This window comes from Astatotilapia calliptera, chromosome 5, assembly GCF_964374335.1.
Source record: "Astatotilapia calliptera chromosome 5, fAstCal68.1, whole genome shotgun sequence".
NCBI lineage: Eukaryota > Metazoa > Chordata > Actinopteri > Cichliformes > Cichlidae > Astatotilapia > Astatotilapia calliptera.
Genome location: NC_137426.1, coordinates 32,430,401 through 32,446,982, shown reverse-complemented (window position 1 = coordinate 32,446,982; position 16,582 = coordinate 32,430,401). Strand labels below are relative to the sequence as shown.

Sequence of the window (16,582 nt, the reverse complement as noted above, 5' to 3'; positions counted from 1 at the left end):
TGGGGTCAGAGCACAGTAATGGAATCCCCCCCACCTACAGCTGGCCTGGACACCATTTAACAATTTACAAGAAAAAAGGAAAAACAAGACGGCAGAAAGACACGATATTACTGGCAACAGTCACACTTCCAGTAATGTATGCTCTTCCACCTACATATAATATGAATCACCACACACTAGATGCATATCCATTACTCACACCACATATTCAGAGTTTTTCCTCTCTGGGCTACTAAGCATGCAGTCACAAAATGATGCAGTCCAGGCCCGGGCAATTATTTTATCTACTTTTTTTAACTAATTCATTCAATCGCAGCTGTTCTGCCATCTGTGTTACAGTACCACATTGAGAATTTAAATTACCTCCAATGCCAGCAACATTAAGTGTGTACAATGTGCAGACAAATATTGTAATAAGTAATTAAGCACAAGTGAAGAAGAAGATACATTTGTAACATTTTTAAAGGGGACTTTTTATGTTCACTTCAAATTCAATATTTTATTTTTGGACAAGAGTAGCTTTGCATGAGTCACACTTCAAAATAATGCTTGTTTACTTCACACCGAATCTCAGTTCATACACTGTGTGAAGCATGCAATTTTGGTAAATTACCCCACTGCCTTTGGGCCTCTTCTGACTGGCTGCCCCCCGGAAACAAAAGATATGAATAAAAGGTGGGTGGGGTTCCTGTGATCAGAGCTATGTGCCTGAGACAGCCACACAGAGCCAGAGAGAGTATAAAAGCTGTCTGAAACCAAACTTTTACATCAGTCTGAAGCCCGAGCTTTAAACATCCACCACTGTACCATTTTATATCTAAGAGAAAATAAGAAAAAAAATAGGTTTGAATAATGGTGAATTCCTCAAAACGTGTTGATATCATCATCAGATTCACCATACTGCTACTTCACATCTCTAGGAACAAAACAGCACCACTGTGATTACTAAAAAATCCTCTTCTCTTCGCTTTTATGTTAACACGCCTCTGAAGTTAGAGACTCACTCTTTCTTTGTGATGTTAAGACACACTCCCACACACACTGGGGAAGACTCATTGTTTTTTTTTCTCTCTTTTCTTGAATAGCTCTTTACAGTCTGGTTGTCTAGTGAATGAGGGGAGAGAGCTTGTTTACTTCATGATGGAGATAGCTGAACCAATCTCAAGGACGAGCAGCGTCAGCCTAAACATTGTCCAAAAACAAATATTGTGCAAATGGGAAGAAAAGAGCGTCCACTGTTCGAAAATCTGCCTGAAGGTTCTTTGAAAGCCAGCAAACTATGTCCATCCTCACCAGAAGGAGTGAAGTCTGTTCTATTATGATGAGGGGAAGAGTCTGCCAGTAGACTGCCCTTCATAGAAAGACACAATACACAGGGTTAATAGCAGTGCTTCTGGCACACTTTGGACCCCTGCTAAAACCCCATCTCACTGCAGGTGGTGGAGGAAAAGAGCGGCTCAAGTTTTAAAGAGACCTCAGTGTGTCAGTAATGACATTTGAACAGCAGAGAAAGACCTGACTGCAACCTTCAAATTCTCCACACCTCAGCCACTGGCGAACCACAGGAAGCAGCGCAGCCATCTGTAACTTTGGTTTGGCTGCAAATGGGAGACTGAGGGCTGCTCATTGCCCAGGGACATGATCCAAATGTTCCAACGGCAGGTGAGTAACACCACGCAGGAGAACCCAGGGGCCTTATATAGCACTGGTTCAACAAGAAGACATGAACACGCACCTTGGGAGAATCTGACTCGTGGATCCTCTTTCACCAGGGTGTGTTTGCACCTATGATTCACACTTTGGAAAAGGATAATCGCAAATCCGTGACACGGGGCACAAACTGTGGCTCAGCTGGGCAAAGCAGCTTTTAGAAAGGGATTACTGAGGTGTAAAATGGTTTAAGAACAGGAGCTATTAATTTGCTCTGGATAGTGGAAGGAAAGACGCATGTGGACTCATCAACTGTCAAAAAACTGACAGACCTCAAGGCTAATAGTGTCAATTATACTCGCTTTCTTGTGTCAAGCTGTCACTCTGTGAGCAACGTGGGCCTGTGAATTATCATGACCCCTGCAGAGCTGGCAATTTCTTGTTGGAGTATTTTTACAAGGTGGATGAATCATAGAGGTGACAACATGCTTTGAAAGAGCTTGAGAGTCATAAAATGTTTTTTTAAGGCGGGACGTGCTAAACAGGTGTTATTCCCCTTTAGTGACAGCGGTAATAACAGGGGATAAAAAAACATTTTAGCACAGACACGCATGCAAAATATCGGCACGAACATCCTGTCATTCTGCTAAGTTGAGCCAAGCAAGACCTGTATAGTTGCAAAGCTCTATCCAACAGAGTTTTACATTACTTTTAGAGATCTAACAAATTCATAGGAACGTTCCAAGTTCAATTTTCACAGCAATGTGAAGAAATGTTTTTTTCTTCACTACAATTAATTCATGAGAAAAACCGTCAAGCATGGCTGGCTAGAATTTAATCTGCAGTTTTAAAAGAATTTGTGAGATGCAAGTGGTCTGTGGCTGGTGTGTGGCTATGCTACACTACGAAACAAAGTTATGACCGCAATTCCTTTCAATAATAATCCCACCTCAGTTATCATGCTTTTGGCAGATGCGAGAGAATTAGAGGCAAAGCCGTCGACAAAACTCTGTCACTCTCTCAAGGAAATAAATCACGGCGGCATGAAGTCAATTTAAATGCAAATGTTAATGTTTAAGACAACAAAGTGCCAGCAGTAGTGTGCCTTAAGGAATTGTGGTGGTGGTGAATCTTACAACTGAAGACCACCCAGATGTTCTCACCGGCAAAGCTGACATGCTGCCTGCGGCTACAAAGCAAAAGGGTCAGCTGAAAGCCGGAGGAAAGACAAAAAAAGAAAAACCTGTGTTGCATGTCGCATGAAGACTGATGGGAGCATTTCCAGGCTGAAGCCAAGGATATCAAAGCAAGGTTTCTCGAGGATCACCTCTATTGATCTGTTTTTGTTTCTCTAAGCCAATCTTTCAAGCCTTTAAGCCATTTCAAATTGGCAAAGCACTCACAGTGAAAAGACATGCGGTTTGCTTATACACAGAATTTTGATAGAGCTGAAAAACCTGAGAGAAGGCAATAAAAACTAAGCAGATTTTGCCCAGATTGCTAGTGTTGCACTGACATTTTTGTCACCTCTTTTCAATCTCTTCTAATCAAGGTTAGGATTAAAGTCTACCTATAACTATTTGGTAGGTAGAGTGATACAAGTGCAACCCTAGATAAGGGATTCTGCACTGATGAATGTAGGCAGGCAAGCAATAAGAGCTAATTACTAGACTGCAGGTAGAGCTGGGCGATAGAACGATAACGATATGTATCGCGATATAACTTTTACTCGATAGAGAAATTAAGCTATCGCGATAGACCTCGCCGCTCTTGTCCTCTTAAAAAAAAAAAAAAAAAAAAAAAAGGTCAGCCAATCCAAATTAAGTAGCGCAGAGCCGAACCAATCACAGCCGCAGCGTCACGTCGCGTGACTTGTTACGTACAGCACAAGTGCCAAGCCGCACGTGTGTTTGTTTGGAAAGCAGCGCGTAATCGAGGAAATGAGTGTGCCGACTAGAAAAATCAACCGAGCGTGAGACGAAGAGAAAACAGATGACGGTTCCAATGCCGGAGAGATTGTCGAACAGAAGAGCCATAGAAGTTCCGTAGTGTGAAGGTATTTCGGCTATTTCAAGTCTGACAAAAAACAGAGTAGCGTGCACTGTAAATTGTGCCGAAAGCAAGTCTGGAAATACAATAAACTGGTGCATGCGTCACACTGTGCGCCACGTTATTGTTTCGGTGAAATGAATTTCTACAATACTGTTAATTCTACTCTCTGCAGTGTTTAAATGCTTACATATACACACAGTTACTGTCCCTCCACACATATGACTCGGTTCTGCTTCTATGCCCCAGCTTTGTTTACTTTTTCCCACCGAGGCTTCTAGACTTCTGATTGGCCAACATTTCGGCACGGTTAGGAATCTAGCGCCACCTGCTGCTTTGGCATGTTCATAGCAGCGTTTTCCTTCATTTCTGCCTTTATGTGTAGACGGGATTATTTTTTAAAACGAAAACGGAAAATCTCAGTTTTCAAAAATACCCGTGTACGTGTGGACGTAGCCTCAGTCTCTGACTGGAAGCGCTAATTCGTCATTCGGCTTTTGTCAGACTAAAGTAACTGTTAAAACTGTTTGAAAAGCTCAGCTATACAACAAGGAGAGATTGAGAATTTCCTTTTTGTTCTCAGTTTATTTGATATTGACAAAAGTTAGTCAGTTTTGTCTGTTCTTCTGTAAAACAAACTAAGATTTATTTTTAGAATTAATATTTTGTTTCTAAGTGGAATTGACAATTTAGTCTGTTTCGTTTGTTCTATTTTGAAACTTAAACGCTTTAGCGGCTGCCTTTTGTGTAGTTTGCAATATTTGCCTTTATTTATCTGAAAAAGTCTCATGTTCCTTAAGTACATCTACCCTGTTGAACTTATTATGGGAAATAAATATTTAAATAAAAACAAGCTGCTGACTATTTCACATTTTACTTGTGAGCAACGGCACATTTAAATCTTACAAATATAGTTATTTGGCTTATATCGTGATAGATATCGTTATCGCCTGAAATGAAAAAAACATATCGTGATATGAAAAAATCTCATATCGCCCAGCTCTAACTGCAGGGCAATGTTTTTATCTGTAAAGTATTTGTTCCTCTCAACATCAGCATTAATCTGAGGCAAACATCTGCTTCCTTTTCAAATACATCTGCAGTTCATCACTGTGAATTACCATGTGGCTGTTAATCATGTATTTCCTCTGTGACAGAAGGATGTAATTCGAATTTTCCTTCTTCTGTTGTGCATTTTGCTTTTAATGTAAAAGTTCCATACCAATATTTTATGTTTGCCTTTCTGTGTTTGAAAAAGTGCAGTTCGAACAACAGCCAGTGCACAAAGGATAGATCCTGCAGCTGCATTTCTATGAACCATGGATGCTATTTGAAGAAAAAGACCTGAAAGCCTTGTATGGAGTGTTTTGGATACAACTAACTGTGGAAAATGTAATATTTGTGAATATTTTCAACTATGGCACAAATAAGAAATAAAGGTTCAAATAAACAATGTCCAACATTCCCTAAAAATTCACTCTGATCCTAAAGTTACCCAATAGTCTTATCTACCACCTCTACTGTCTACAAAGAGATCCCAACTTCAACATTAAAGTGTTTGCATACCATTTTCTAAAAAGAAAACACTTCCAATTATAGTGGCTGCTAATCTGGTTGGCATTTCATAATGAGCGCTACACTCTTGTAGCTGTGTTTAGGAAAGTCTGCATAACACTGATTAGCTAATGCAATTAAACTGTACTTACCCCTACCACTGCCCTCTTATGTCTCCAAATGAGTCAATTTGTGACTAAAATGTTTAGTAATTTAGCACCAAGCTATTTTCTTTATGTCTAAACATTCTAATAGCTACACCTAAACAGAATGAGTCCCAGTGACTGGTCTTACTTTATCAGCAAAAAACCTCCCCTTGATACTCGTTAGAACTCCACTGTAAGCTACAGAAAACGTTATAAAGTGAGATCGTTTGCAATCCAATACGCGGCCATAAAAATGTGCTCTGTAAGAAGCACATTTGGTTTCTACCCTCAACAATCTGGAGCTTTAAAAATAATGAGGTCAAGGAGGTCTGCAGTTCGTAGCTTGAGGTCTGTGGGTCACACTTGTAAAAATGGAGTTCGGAGCTCCCCCAAGCTGATGAATTAATTTGGACCCGTACCAGCTTGGCAAGATTCTTTCACTCATCATTTGCTCTATCTGTGGGGAGAGTGCATTAAGAAATAGACATGCTGAGTTTTGGCTCTCTGTGGAACACCCTGAAGGGCAACTGCAAAGACTTTTAGAAATATCACAACCTCCAAAAACTGCAGAAAACATGAATTAGTATTAAGAAGTCAACACAAAAAGAACCACCACAGCATATGCCTCATCAGATTTTTAAAACGTGAAAATATATATGAAATATTGTATCCATGTCAGTATGAAACAGCTGGGACATTCCCCACCTTTGAACCGACCCAAATGGCAATTTGGAAAAATAGACCAAATTAAATGGTGCAACAGAAAACAGAAAAGGATTAAAGTCTTTGCTCGTGTGTTAGCCCACTTAGAAAATTGACCACGCAGCCCTGCCTCTTTATTCCACGATTCTAATCGTGCCTGATCTGCTCTCTAATCTTCCATTTGGATGATGCTACTGTGCTTGACTCCAGGCCCCAATGGGCCAGTAAATAGGCTCTTAATATGCAGAGCAGACACTGTATTGTATGTTCACACCAAATCATCATACATGGGGCTGCACCGGCTTGGGACTCCCAACAGTCCACTTACAGTACCCAACAGAGCCCCACACAATGTAATGAGGTCCCAGGGGAAGCATCTGGAAATACAGCACTGCTGCCCTCACAGTACACCCTGTCAAACAAACACATACTTTTAAAGAGACCTCCTTTACAATTTCTACAGTACTACATGAAATATTTGATTTTTCCTGAATATGCAGACAGAATTTGGGGCACAGCAAAAGAAACTGACCCTCTATTTGTTTAAAGATACGGCTTAATTTAACAAAGCAAACTAGGCTGTGCTGAATGACTTTGATTGCCATTCATATTTTTCTCTAAAATGTTTTCCAAATAGGTGAAAATGTGTGGGCATTAGCCAAATCCTCAACCTACCCTAACCCCAGATGTATTAGCATATGGTGACCTTGAAAGGTCAAATGTACTGAAGAAAACAGGCGAATAGAGAAAAGCTGCAACAGTAGACAAAACATTGGATACAACACAAAGAAAGTAGAAAAAATCGAAATCTCACTAAATAGAACATAAGTGTTATCGAAGGATTACATGGGGAGGATGCTTCAGTATTGTGATGGAGAAAAATATGAAAGTAATATTCGTCTTAATCCGGTTGTTCAGTGATGACGTGACGAATCCTACTTCCAGGTCTAAAGTAGTCTGCGTTTAATATGGCTTTTGTGTTGTTAACATGTTTAATATTATGTATTTTCTTCTATTTGATCTCAAAAAGCTCCTAAAACAGTCAGTGATCCCTGTTGACCTCCCTCGGCTTTTATTACCACTAATCATTTATTTAAGCTCAGTTTTTAAAACCTTAGGATGTAGCTACAGCCCAGCCCATGCAGCAGTATATGAATGACTAACCTCGTATTGTGGATGGATTATCTCAGTTGTTCTCCTGGCTGAAGTTTGGTCCTTTTACAGCATCCTGCCGTGCGATTACATTTGTTCCTGACCACCGAGAACACTCACGTTAACTTTTATCGAGTGGAAAAAAAGTTAGCTTGTTTATATTATGCTAACATAGCTGTGTCGCTAGCGGTCACGTAGCACATCATTATACACCAGCTAGCCAAACTTCAGTAACCCTACAAACGTCACTGCTGTTTAGTTTTCTGTCTTCATTTATGCTGGAAGTGATAGCAGAGCTGTACGTTTTAATTTGTTTCCAAAACCCCGCAGTCAGGACATGCTATATTGTATTTAGATAGAAGCTAGCGAGCTAACTTCCTGCTAACTTCTAACTCCGTTAAATGTCATAAATTCCGTTTTCATGGATGCCTGGATGTTAAACTCAATTGTTACACCTGGTAGAGCAGAACGCTGATCATTTTATTAAAGATGAAAGACTTTAGACAGTTTTTCAACTCTCAGTAATGCCACAGTGATCGTTTGATATATGGACCTGCAGCGGAGTTTAGGCCCAGACACGGCTAGTGACGTCAGACTGAACAATCGGATTGCATGATTCATATAATACTGTAGGGTTTTTGTTTTCATAATCCTTCATCATAGATTTATTATGGATTTTTACTGTCAGCGTATCAAAACGTGAGGATCTGTTGCTTTGGTTTATATGACTATAAACTGAATAAAGTTCTGGGGACTTTTCTTTAGACAACACAAGCAATTTTGAGAGATAACCCCAACAAATTTACTGACACGAGTCACAGAATCATAGTCTGAGGTGTGTTTCATATCGAGCCCAGTATGCCCTCTGTGTCCCCTGCTTGTCAAACGTGTCCTTCCTCATCGTTGGTGCCCTTCACTTTCATGTCCCAAGGGTCCCCTTGTAACCTTATCCACACAATACCCTTCATGGGACACAAAGCCAATGATACCAGGCTCTTCTGTTCCATTCTCTTCATTTGTCACTTTTATTCCTAAGCTCTTTGTTCGTCTTACCTCTGTATGCATGACTTATCCCAAATTGAGACTGCAATTGAAATGGAAATCATCCCTGACTCTCACTGACTTAAGGGCAATAACGTCTTGCTATTTGAGGCATATCTGTCATGTTCGTTGTTCCTTGGAGAATCTTATGGTTGTGTTGCCCTTTTCGCCAAGGTTTTTAACATAAACATTGAATTTGCATGGATATGTACCCCATGATCCAGAGGCGACACTAAAATTCTGAGCAGGCATGCAAAAAAAAAAAACAGGACAATGAGATTGGAAAAATTAGTTTAGAGCTGACAGCAATGCACATTAGGATTAGAATTCCTCTCGTAAAACATCCTCTTTACTGGTTCTCATTACTGGCCATGGTTTTCATGTGAGCCTAATCTAAGTTGATTAATTCAACATAAAAATTACAATTGTGAAGCCAGACGACACAGAAGAACACTACATGACGCTGTCTTTGCTCTGATTCCAGCAGAGAAGGAAAAGAAATTCCCATGAAAAGCACACTGACAAACAGCCTGGAGGTGAGGATAATAACAATACAAATGAAAGATGCGTGTAAACGCTTGTACATAACAATGATGGGACATTTTTTCTGAATTATGGCATGTAAACAGAAAACACTATGAAAGATATGAAAGCACTGCAAGCTCTGGGGCTGGCAGCAAATAACAATGTCTGGGTAAAATGTTCCATTTGTGAGAAAACAGCCTCGGCAGCACAGAAAAAAGGAGCAATGACGGGCCAAACTGAACCTCCAGACAGGGATGAGCCTGAAGCACATCGCCTGCTCCCGCCCTCTTATTCGCTTCTTTTGCACACAAAAAAGAAAAAAGTAGAACTGAACATTCAAGATAACATTGACCTCTCTACGGGTTTGTCCTTCAGTGTTTCCTGATTAATTGTCCGTGCAGTGCGAGAAGGCATTGATCATGTTCGCCCACTGGTCCTGATGATGCAGTGGCCTGTTAAATAAGAAATAAACCTTGATTCTGATGATCAGCACCTCTTATCTTTTCACCTTCATCCCCCATCGGAGGCTGCATGGAGGGGGAAAAATAATAAGAATTCAAGCCCTCCTCCCCCCTACATCTCCTCTCTGAGCCAATCATGGGAATCATAAAAAAGAAAATCTGGTAAATAAATACGCACATTGCTGGAGAGCAGGAAAAGGAAATGAATATTTCATGTAACCAGACACATTTCCAGAACTTACTGGCTGGAATGTGCCTTTCTGGCTGTCATCGGTGACAAACATGAAAGAGCAGGGCTCAGGTACGGCTATGCTGCAGCACTCTCAACTCTGCCTGAAGCACAGGGAGCACAAGTCGTCAGTGTAATTGCTTGTAGTGGTGGAGCCTGAGCTGAACCTCAATTAGGGCCTGGGTACTTGCTAGGCTCCACACCTTCTCTACACGTCTGCCAGCCTCTTCCGGGAAAACATATTTGAACATCTTAACGCCGCCAGGTATATCATTGTAATGCTTGTTGTTATCAGACTTTGGGTTTTCCCTTTGCATCGTACTTGTTCCAACAGGCACTTTTTTTGTTTTGCATCTCGACTAGCAACACATTCTAGATAGGGTGATAAAAGGGCAGCTAAAATGGACAATTAGTCTGATACAGCTATTCACTCCTGCTCGCTGCTGTCAGGCTGCTTTCACTAATCTCTTACAGCCATCTGATACTCCAGATTCCATCCGACAGGACTGAATTACAGCCCAAAATTACAGCTCTGATGCTGGTGAAATGCATCTACTGCAGACTGCATGGATGAGACACAGGTAAACACTTCAGAGTGCTTAAAAAGCAAAGATTATGTGAAAGAATGTGTCAGAGTCAAAACTCTTTTTGGATCAAATATTTGAAATAAAGGCTGATTCGCCTCAGTCACACACAGCATCTCGGCTTGTTTCAGTCTGCTCTATAAAGGCCAGGTGAATACGGCCTGGGTACAAAAGAAAGGGCTCTCTGTTTCTTTCCCCTTTTAACTCTCAGCCCCCTCATTTCCCTCCCGCTGTACACAGGACGATACAACATGCATACACACAGACACACACATGCCATCAGTGCAAACATTTCAGCTCCAAGGCAAACACACACCTGTATGAACAGGTAAAGACAAAAATCATAGCTTGTCTCTTGTCTTTCATGTTTTCAATGCACTTCCTGCCTTTAATGGCACTGCCAGTTTGAGCAAAATCCGATGACAAACACAACAAAGTTGGAAGCTCAGGTGTTCCTGTGCAATACCAAGCACTGATGTGCAGGTGGAAGTTTTATTTAAACAGTTTTGCGGAAACTGCATTGTAAACACTCAGTCAGCTGAGCTTGCAAGGCCGTTTTAAGAATGAGCCCGTCTGCGGCCACAAAGGATGTTCTGTTTGCTGCATTTAGCAATCAAAATGATTAAAAGGATGAAAAAGCTCCATGAAATGTGCCAGGTTGGAGCTGAATATTAAGTGGTGCGGAGACAGGATGGCAGGGGCTGGTGGGGGGCGCTGGCTGACATGGACCGGCTGGGAGATGGTCGACACTTTGCTTGTCCAATTACTGGCGATCGTTCAAATTGTTTGGTGAGAAGCATTCGACCTACTTCTGGACACAAAGCACCACTGCCCTGAATACAGAGAAGCTGAGGGGGGAAACCACGTGTGATGACAAGTGCCATTAGAGCCTCTTGTCTTTGGCCTAGAAATGAAATTTAGACAACTTACCTGATGTGTGAGAACACCGGAGAAGCTATGTGCTGGGATGAAGGGGGGTGGGCAGCATGAATAGGATCTGCAGCTGGATTTGATTAAACTCACTAATGGCAGTTTGACCTTCACAAGGTCTTTGCGTTGAACACTAAGCAACGGGACAAGGATAAGAAGTAGCAGCACCCCGAAAACAAACAAAAGTGGCAGTGTTTAGTGTGCATGGTTGTTGTTTTTTTCCTTTTTTCATTACAAATGTGCAGACAATATGGGTTGCATCGACTGTTCTGCGAACAATACAAGACAACGATCAAAAGGAATTAAAAATATCAAATTATGGGTAAGCTACGGAACAGTTCTGTTTCCTGGGATTCCCTCAAAGGCATCATCTACAAGGGTGGGGGGGACCCAGAAAACAACACTACATTTGAAATCGCTGCACTTCCACACAGGAGTTTAGTACATTTGCATACCTCGTAAATATTCACACTAAGGGAATCCTCATACCCGCCACGTGAGACACAGTCGGTTCATACGTGCAGCAAACACAATGAGGCACACAAGCAACGACTGCCCTTGGTTTAAAATGTGACTGTAATGTGATTTTAATCGCACAGATTAAAGTCTAATCAGTTATGCCAATCACGCATCACATATCTAACGCACGTAATGAGGAGCCACTTCCCGTAAGAGCAGAACGAGATTAGAGAAACCTAGGGTGTTTTATTTTATTTCGTTTTCTACAGCCTTTTACAGAGTTTGAATGTCCAATGTGACACCAGTTAACCTTCTGTACAGGTCCTCTGCATTCAAGTCTACACTTCAGAGCACATGCACCTTTATTCCTACTCCACATACCAGGCAAATGACTCTCATATCACATGCAAAAGCACTTTTTTGCCCTCTAAGAATGAGATTCACCATGCTGGGTGACAAGGTGTGATTCCCTTCTGCAGTTCAGCACTCAGCATGCAAGCCAGTGATATGCAGGCTCAGATCAGCCCTGTGTTATGGCCAGTGTAGTGGTAAATAAGAAGGATGGTGTGTGTGTGTGTGTGTGTGTGTGTGTGTGTGTGTGTGTGTGTGTGTGTGTGTGTGTGTGTGTGTGTGTGAGTGTGTGTGTGTGAGTGTGTGATCTCCAGTGAATTTTTTTTTTTTACCTCAGGCTGTCATACAAATAAGAAAGGCATTAATTCACAAGCAGTAACTCTCTCTCTCGGCATACAACGGACGTGATTTAAAAAGGGGCTGAAGCAAAAGTAGCTAGCAACACCATTTCTATTACTCTAAACTGCACCTGTAGTTATTATTCCACTCATGAAACATTCTCCCAAAGCAGTCGTGACAACACTTCCCAATTCCATCCCAAATCCATCTTTTCCTACATTTGCCTTCTTTCTTTATTTCCTTCCTCTACTTCTTCTTCTTCTTTAAACTGGCATTTCCAAGCACCTGCCATATAGAGCCCGTGCAGGTATCTGCTGTATATCACTATAACAACCGGGGAGCTCCGCGTGCGCAAGCTAGCAAACATTTCTAACAAGTGTCACAACTAAAAAGTCAAAGGAGGGGAAAAACGCGATTTGCTTTTCGAAGCAAAGTGAAAAAAGAAGAATTTTTTTTAAAAAGAACTCACCTTCAGGTGCTACTCATGTCCAGACAGCCGTTCACAAAGTTGAAATGTGTCCACCGCTGGAGGAAGAAGGCAGAGGGAGTGTTAACTGTCAACGTAACGCTGCCGCCGTGCCTCGCAGTTGGTGTGTAGCGGAGTACCACCCCTCCTCCTCCTCTTCTCCTCTTCCTCGTCCTCCTCCTTTGGATGCTACTATTGCTCCCCTCTCCTCTTCTTCCTCCTCCTCCTCTCTGCGCCTCTGTAAAAAGGGTAAAAAAGTAATAGCGGTTTCCTCCTCCTTCTCCTCCACCTCCACAATGACAGACTCAAAGAAAAGACGGGACCCTATCGTAGTCAATAGGTTTCACAAAAAACCCATGGCAACGCAGAAGAACCCGTGCGCAACTTCCCCACGTTGTGACCGGGTTAAAGCTCTCCCCAGCCCCCCAAACGGTGACAGACATTATTCCCAAGACTCGGAGTGAGCAGGTTTTATAATGGGAGAAGGAGGAGGAGGAGGAGAGAGGGACACTGAACTCTTCTGGTGGGGATGCTGTTCAAATATGAATGAGAGGGAAACATTTAAATTGTCCTTCATTGGATGTAAATCCCTGTTTGTGCCTGTCCTGTTTATGGAGTTCCTTGCAGGTGTTATTTATTTGAAAATGTACTTTTGTAATTTCACAGGAATTCTGTTTGTCTTGCTGAGCCTGAATGGTCTAAACACACGAGATTTACAAAATTGCAATAATTTGAATTGTTTTTATTTGAATTTATTTGAAAAAAGTACATCGCATTTTAATAACATTATAATTTTTATGATATCAAATACTGAAAATAATAGTAATTACAATTAAAATATAGATTTTTTTTTTCCCTGGAAAAAAATACCATCAAACTGAGTTCTGACTATATGATACATCACCTATGCTAAGAGGAAGTCTGAAATTTTAATACCTATAACGTAATATGTGAGACTCAGCTGTGCTCTGTTATACTGTGCCTGTGTGAAATTGAAAAATAACTCTGGGTAAAAAGGGAAAAGGTCTGAAAATCATCTTCCACTGACTTCGCCCGGTCATAAGTCATCTTTGTTGTAGCTTGGTTCCATTTTCCTCGTAGTCGCATCTGTGCAGTTCTGCTAAAATCTGCATGCTTTATGATTTTGTGGTGCCTTGCAATATTTGGGACAGCACAAAGTGGTGATCAGTTAACCTGCATAGCCACACAGGTAAAAAAAAATTTAAAAATTGATTACATTGCCTCAGTATGTGGAAGAAGAAATGAGGAATTGAAATGCTCTGTAGTCCCATATATAGTGGGACACCTGGTCATCCTAATACTACTGAGACTAGAGCCCATCCCCACCACTATCTATCAAAAACCTGTCTTCCAGACCCAGCACAGGAGAGACAGATATACTGATATACATATACTGATAAGGACAGGCTAATTGTGTTAGGAACAAAAGGATACCACACTGTTTGATGAAAATAAAAACTATCAGGGTGGAATTTAAAGAAAAAGTGGAACAATGATGCGATTTATTTTGTCAAAATTTTATTGCAGCAACAGAGTAGTTTGTATGGCCTCCATATGCTTGTATGTACATCCTATTGGACTTATGTGAGGCGCGCATGGGGTTCAGTCAATGGTTTCAATTCCTTCATCCAGGCAGGTAATGCCTGAGGCCAGGCATTACCATGCACCAGGAAGAACCCAGGACCCACTGCACCAGAGAAGGGTCTGACAATGGGTCCAAGGATTTCCTCCTAATAAATAATGGCAGTCGTGGTGCCATTGCCTATACATGGAGGTCTATGTGTCCCTCCAAGGATCTCCATGGCTTCTCCAGACCTTTTCACATCTGTTACATGTGCTCAGGGTGAACCTGCTCTCATTTGTAAAAAGCAAAGGGTGCCAGTAATGGACCTCAGTCTCCACAGTGCTAGGCAGTGAGCACAGTGCCCACTAATGGACGATGGGCCCATACTCATGAAGCCTGTTTCTAATTGTTTGGTCAGAGACATTCACACCAGTCTCCTGCTGGAGGTCTTTTTGTAGCTCTGGCAGTGCTCATCCTGTTCCTCCTTGCACAAAGGGGCAGATACTGGTCCTGTTGATGGGATAAGGACCTTCTACGGCCAGCTCTCCTAGAGTAACTGTCTGCCTTCTGAAATCTCCCCCACGCCCTTGAAACTGTGCCGGGAGACACAGCAAACCTTCTGGCTATGGCATGTATTGATGTGCCATCCGGGAGGAGCTGGAGTACCTCCACAACCACTGTGGGGTCCAGACATCACCTCGTGTTAGTACTGACACTGATCCTAGTCAAATTCAAATCCAGTGAAAACACAATCAGAAAAGATGTCAATCAGGGAAAATGTCAGAGGTTTTGGGGGTTGCCCTTGTAGTGCACCTGTTGTTAATAATAATAATGTTAATAATAATAATAATAATAATAATAATAATAATAATAATAAATTTTCTTTGAGGGTGCCTTTTCAAAAACCCAAGGTCACCTTACAAAAGAACAAAATTAATTAAAGGTTGTTGTTCATTTTATTAACACCAAAGCAGCTGAAACTGATTAACAACCCCCCTTTGCTACTTAACTGACCAAATCAATACCTGAGCTGTTTCACTGACTTGATGCAGTACTCTGATTAACAAGTGTTCCTTTCATTTTCTTGAGCAGTGTACATGATTCATATTGTCTTGCATGACTCCAAAGGGGCATGTCAAAGAAGTTCTGGGTTTGCAGCCCCAAAGTTTATATTTGTTGGAACAGCTCACAGTGGCGTGCAGAAGATCTGAGTTATATTTGTTCTACTGTGTTTACAGTTTTCTCATATTGTGTTTTATGTAGCTTCATGTCAGATTAGTGAAACAGCATAGCTGGTTATTTCCATGTTAGCACAGATAAGTAAAAGAGGAGTGTTTTTTTGCTCAGCTTTAAAAATAAAGCACATGTCAAGCCATCTTATTTAAATTAAGGCGTAATGCATTTTTTCCACTATATTTATTGATAACTTTCATTTCTTTACTCATCAACATACCTTAAATGAATAAGGCCTATAAAATGTAAACATGCAGGTAAAATTATGGCTACGTCCACACGTACCCGGGTATCTTTAAAAACGCAGATTTTTCTATGCGTTTGCACCTTTCGTCCACACGTAAATGGCGTTTTTGGTCACTGAAAACGGAGATTTTTAAAAACTCCGGCCAGGGTGGATATTTTTGAAAACTCAGTTTTTGCATTTACGTGTGGACGAGAAAAACGGAGAAAATGCAGCCTCAAAGGTGTGCGCATTTTTTGACGTCACACTGTGCGCCACGTTATTGTTTCGGTGAAATGAATTTCTACAATACTGTTACTGTTAATTGTGCTCTCTGCAGTGTTTAAATGCTTACATATACACACACCGTTACTGTCCCTCCACACATACCACTCGGTTCTGCTTCTATGCCCCAGCTTTGTTTAATTTTTCCCACCGAGGCTTCTAGACTTCTGATTGGCCAACATTTCTGCACGGTTAGGAATATATCGCCACCTGCTGCTTTGGCATGTTCCTAGCAGCGTTTTCCTTCATTTCTGCGTTTACGTATGGACGGGATTATTTTTTAAAACGGAAACGGAAAATCTCCGTTTTTAAAAATACCCGTGTACGTGTGGACGTAGCCTATAACCTCCAGGACACTGCGGCGTGCAGCTCGGATCTCAGCTGACCCTTCTCACCCTGGACACAGTCTGTTTGACCTGCTCCCCTCAGGCAGGAGGCTCCGGTCCATTCGCACCAGAACCTCTCGCCATAAGAACAGTTTCTTCCCCTCTGCTGTCGGACACATGAACAATAAACGTACGACTGTTCCCACCACTAACACATGACCCTACGCTGTGTTCACTGCATCATTCCATGTTTGGCACTGATCACCACCTGCACTCATGTATATATCATGTA

At 41.5% G+C, this 16,582-nt stretch overlaps 1 protein-coding gene across 18 annotated transcripts in view; it reads right to left on the bottom strand.

The window, feature by feature from the left end:
- The window catches only part of chl1b (cell adhesion molecule L1-like b), a 79,760-nt gene extending 66,676 nt beyond the window's left edge, over nt 1-13,084 (bottom strand). For 5 of the 18 annotated variants that reach the window (XM_026168934.2, XM_080302109.1, XM_026168929.2 and 2 more), the window contains exon 1: nt 12,642-13,072. The gene's annotated coding sequence lies outside the window, so the exon portion shown is untranslated. Of the gene's footprint in view, nt 1-12,641 lie in introns of all 18 variants that reach the window. The other 13 variants (XM_080302107.1, XM_026168930.2, XM_080302108.1 and 10 more) reach the window with 6 other exon arrangements.
- Nucleotides 13,085-16,582: the final 3,498 nt, after the last annotated feature.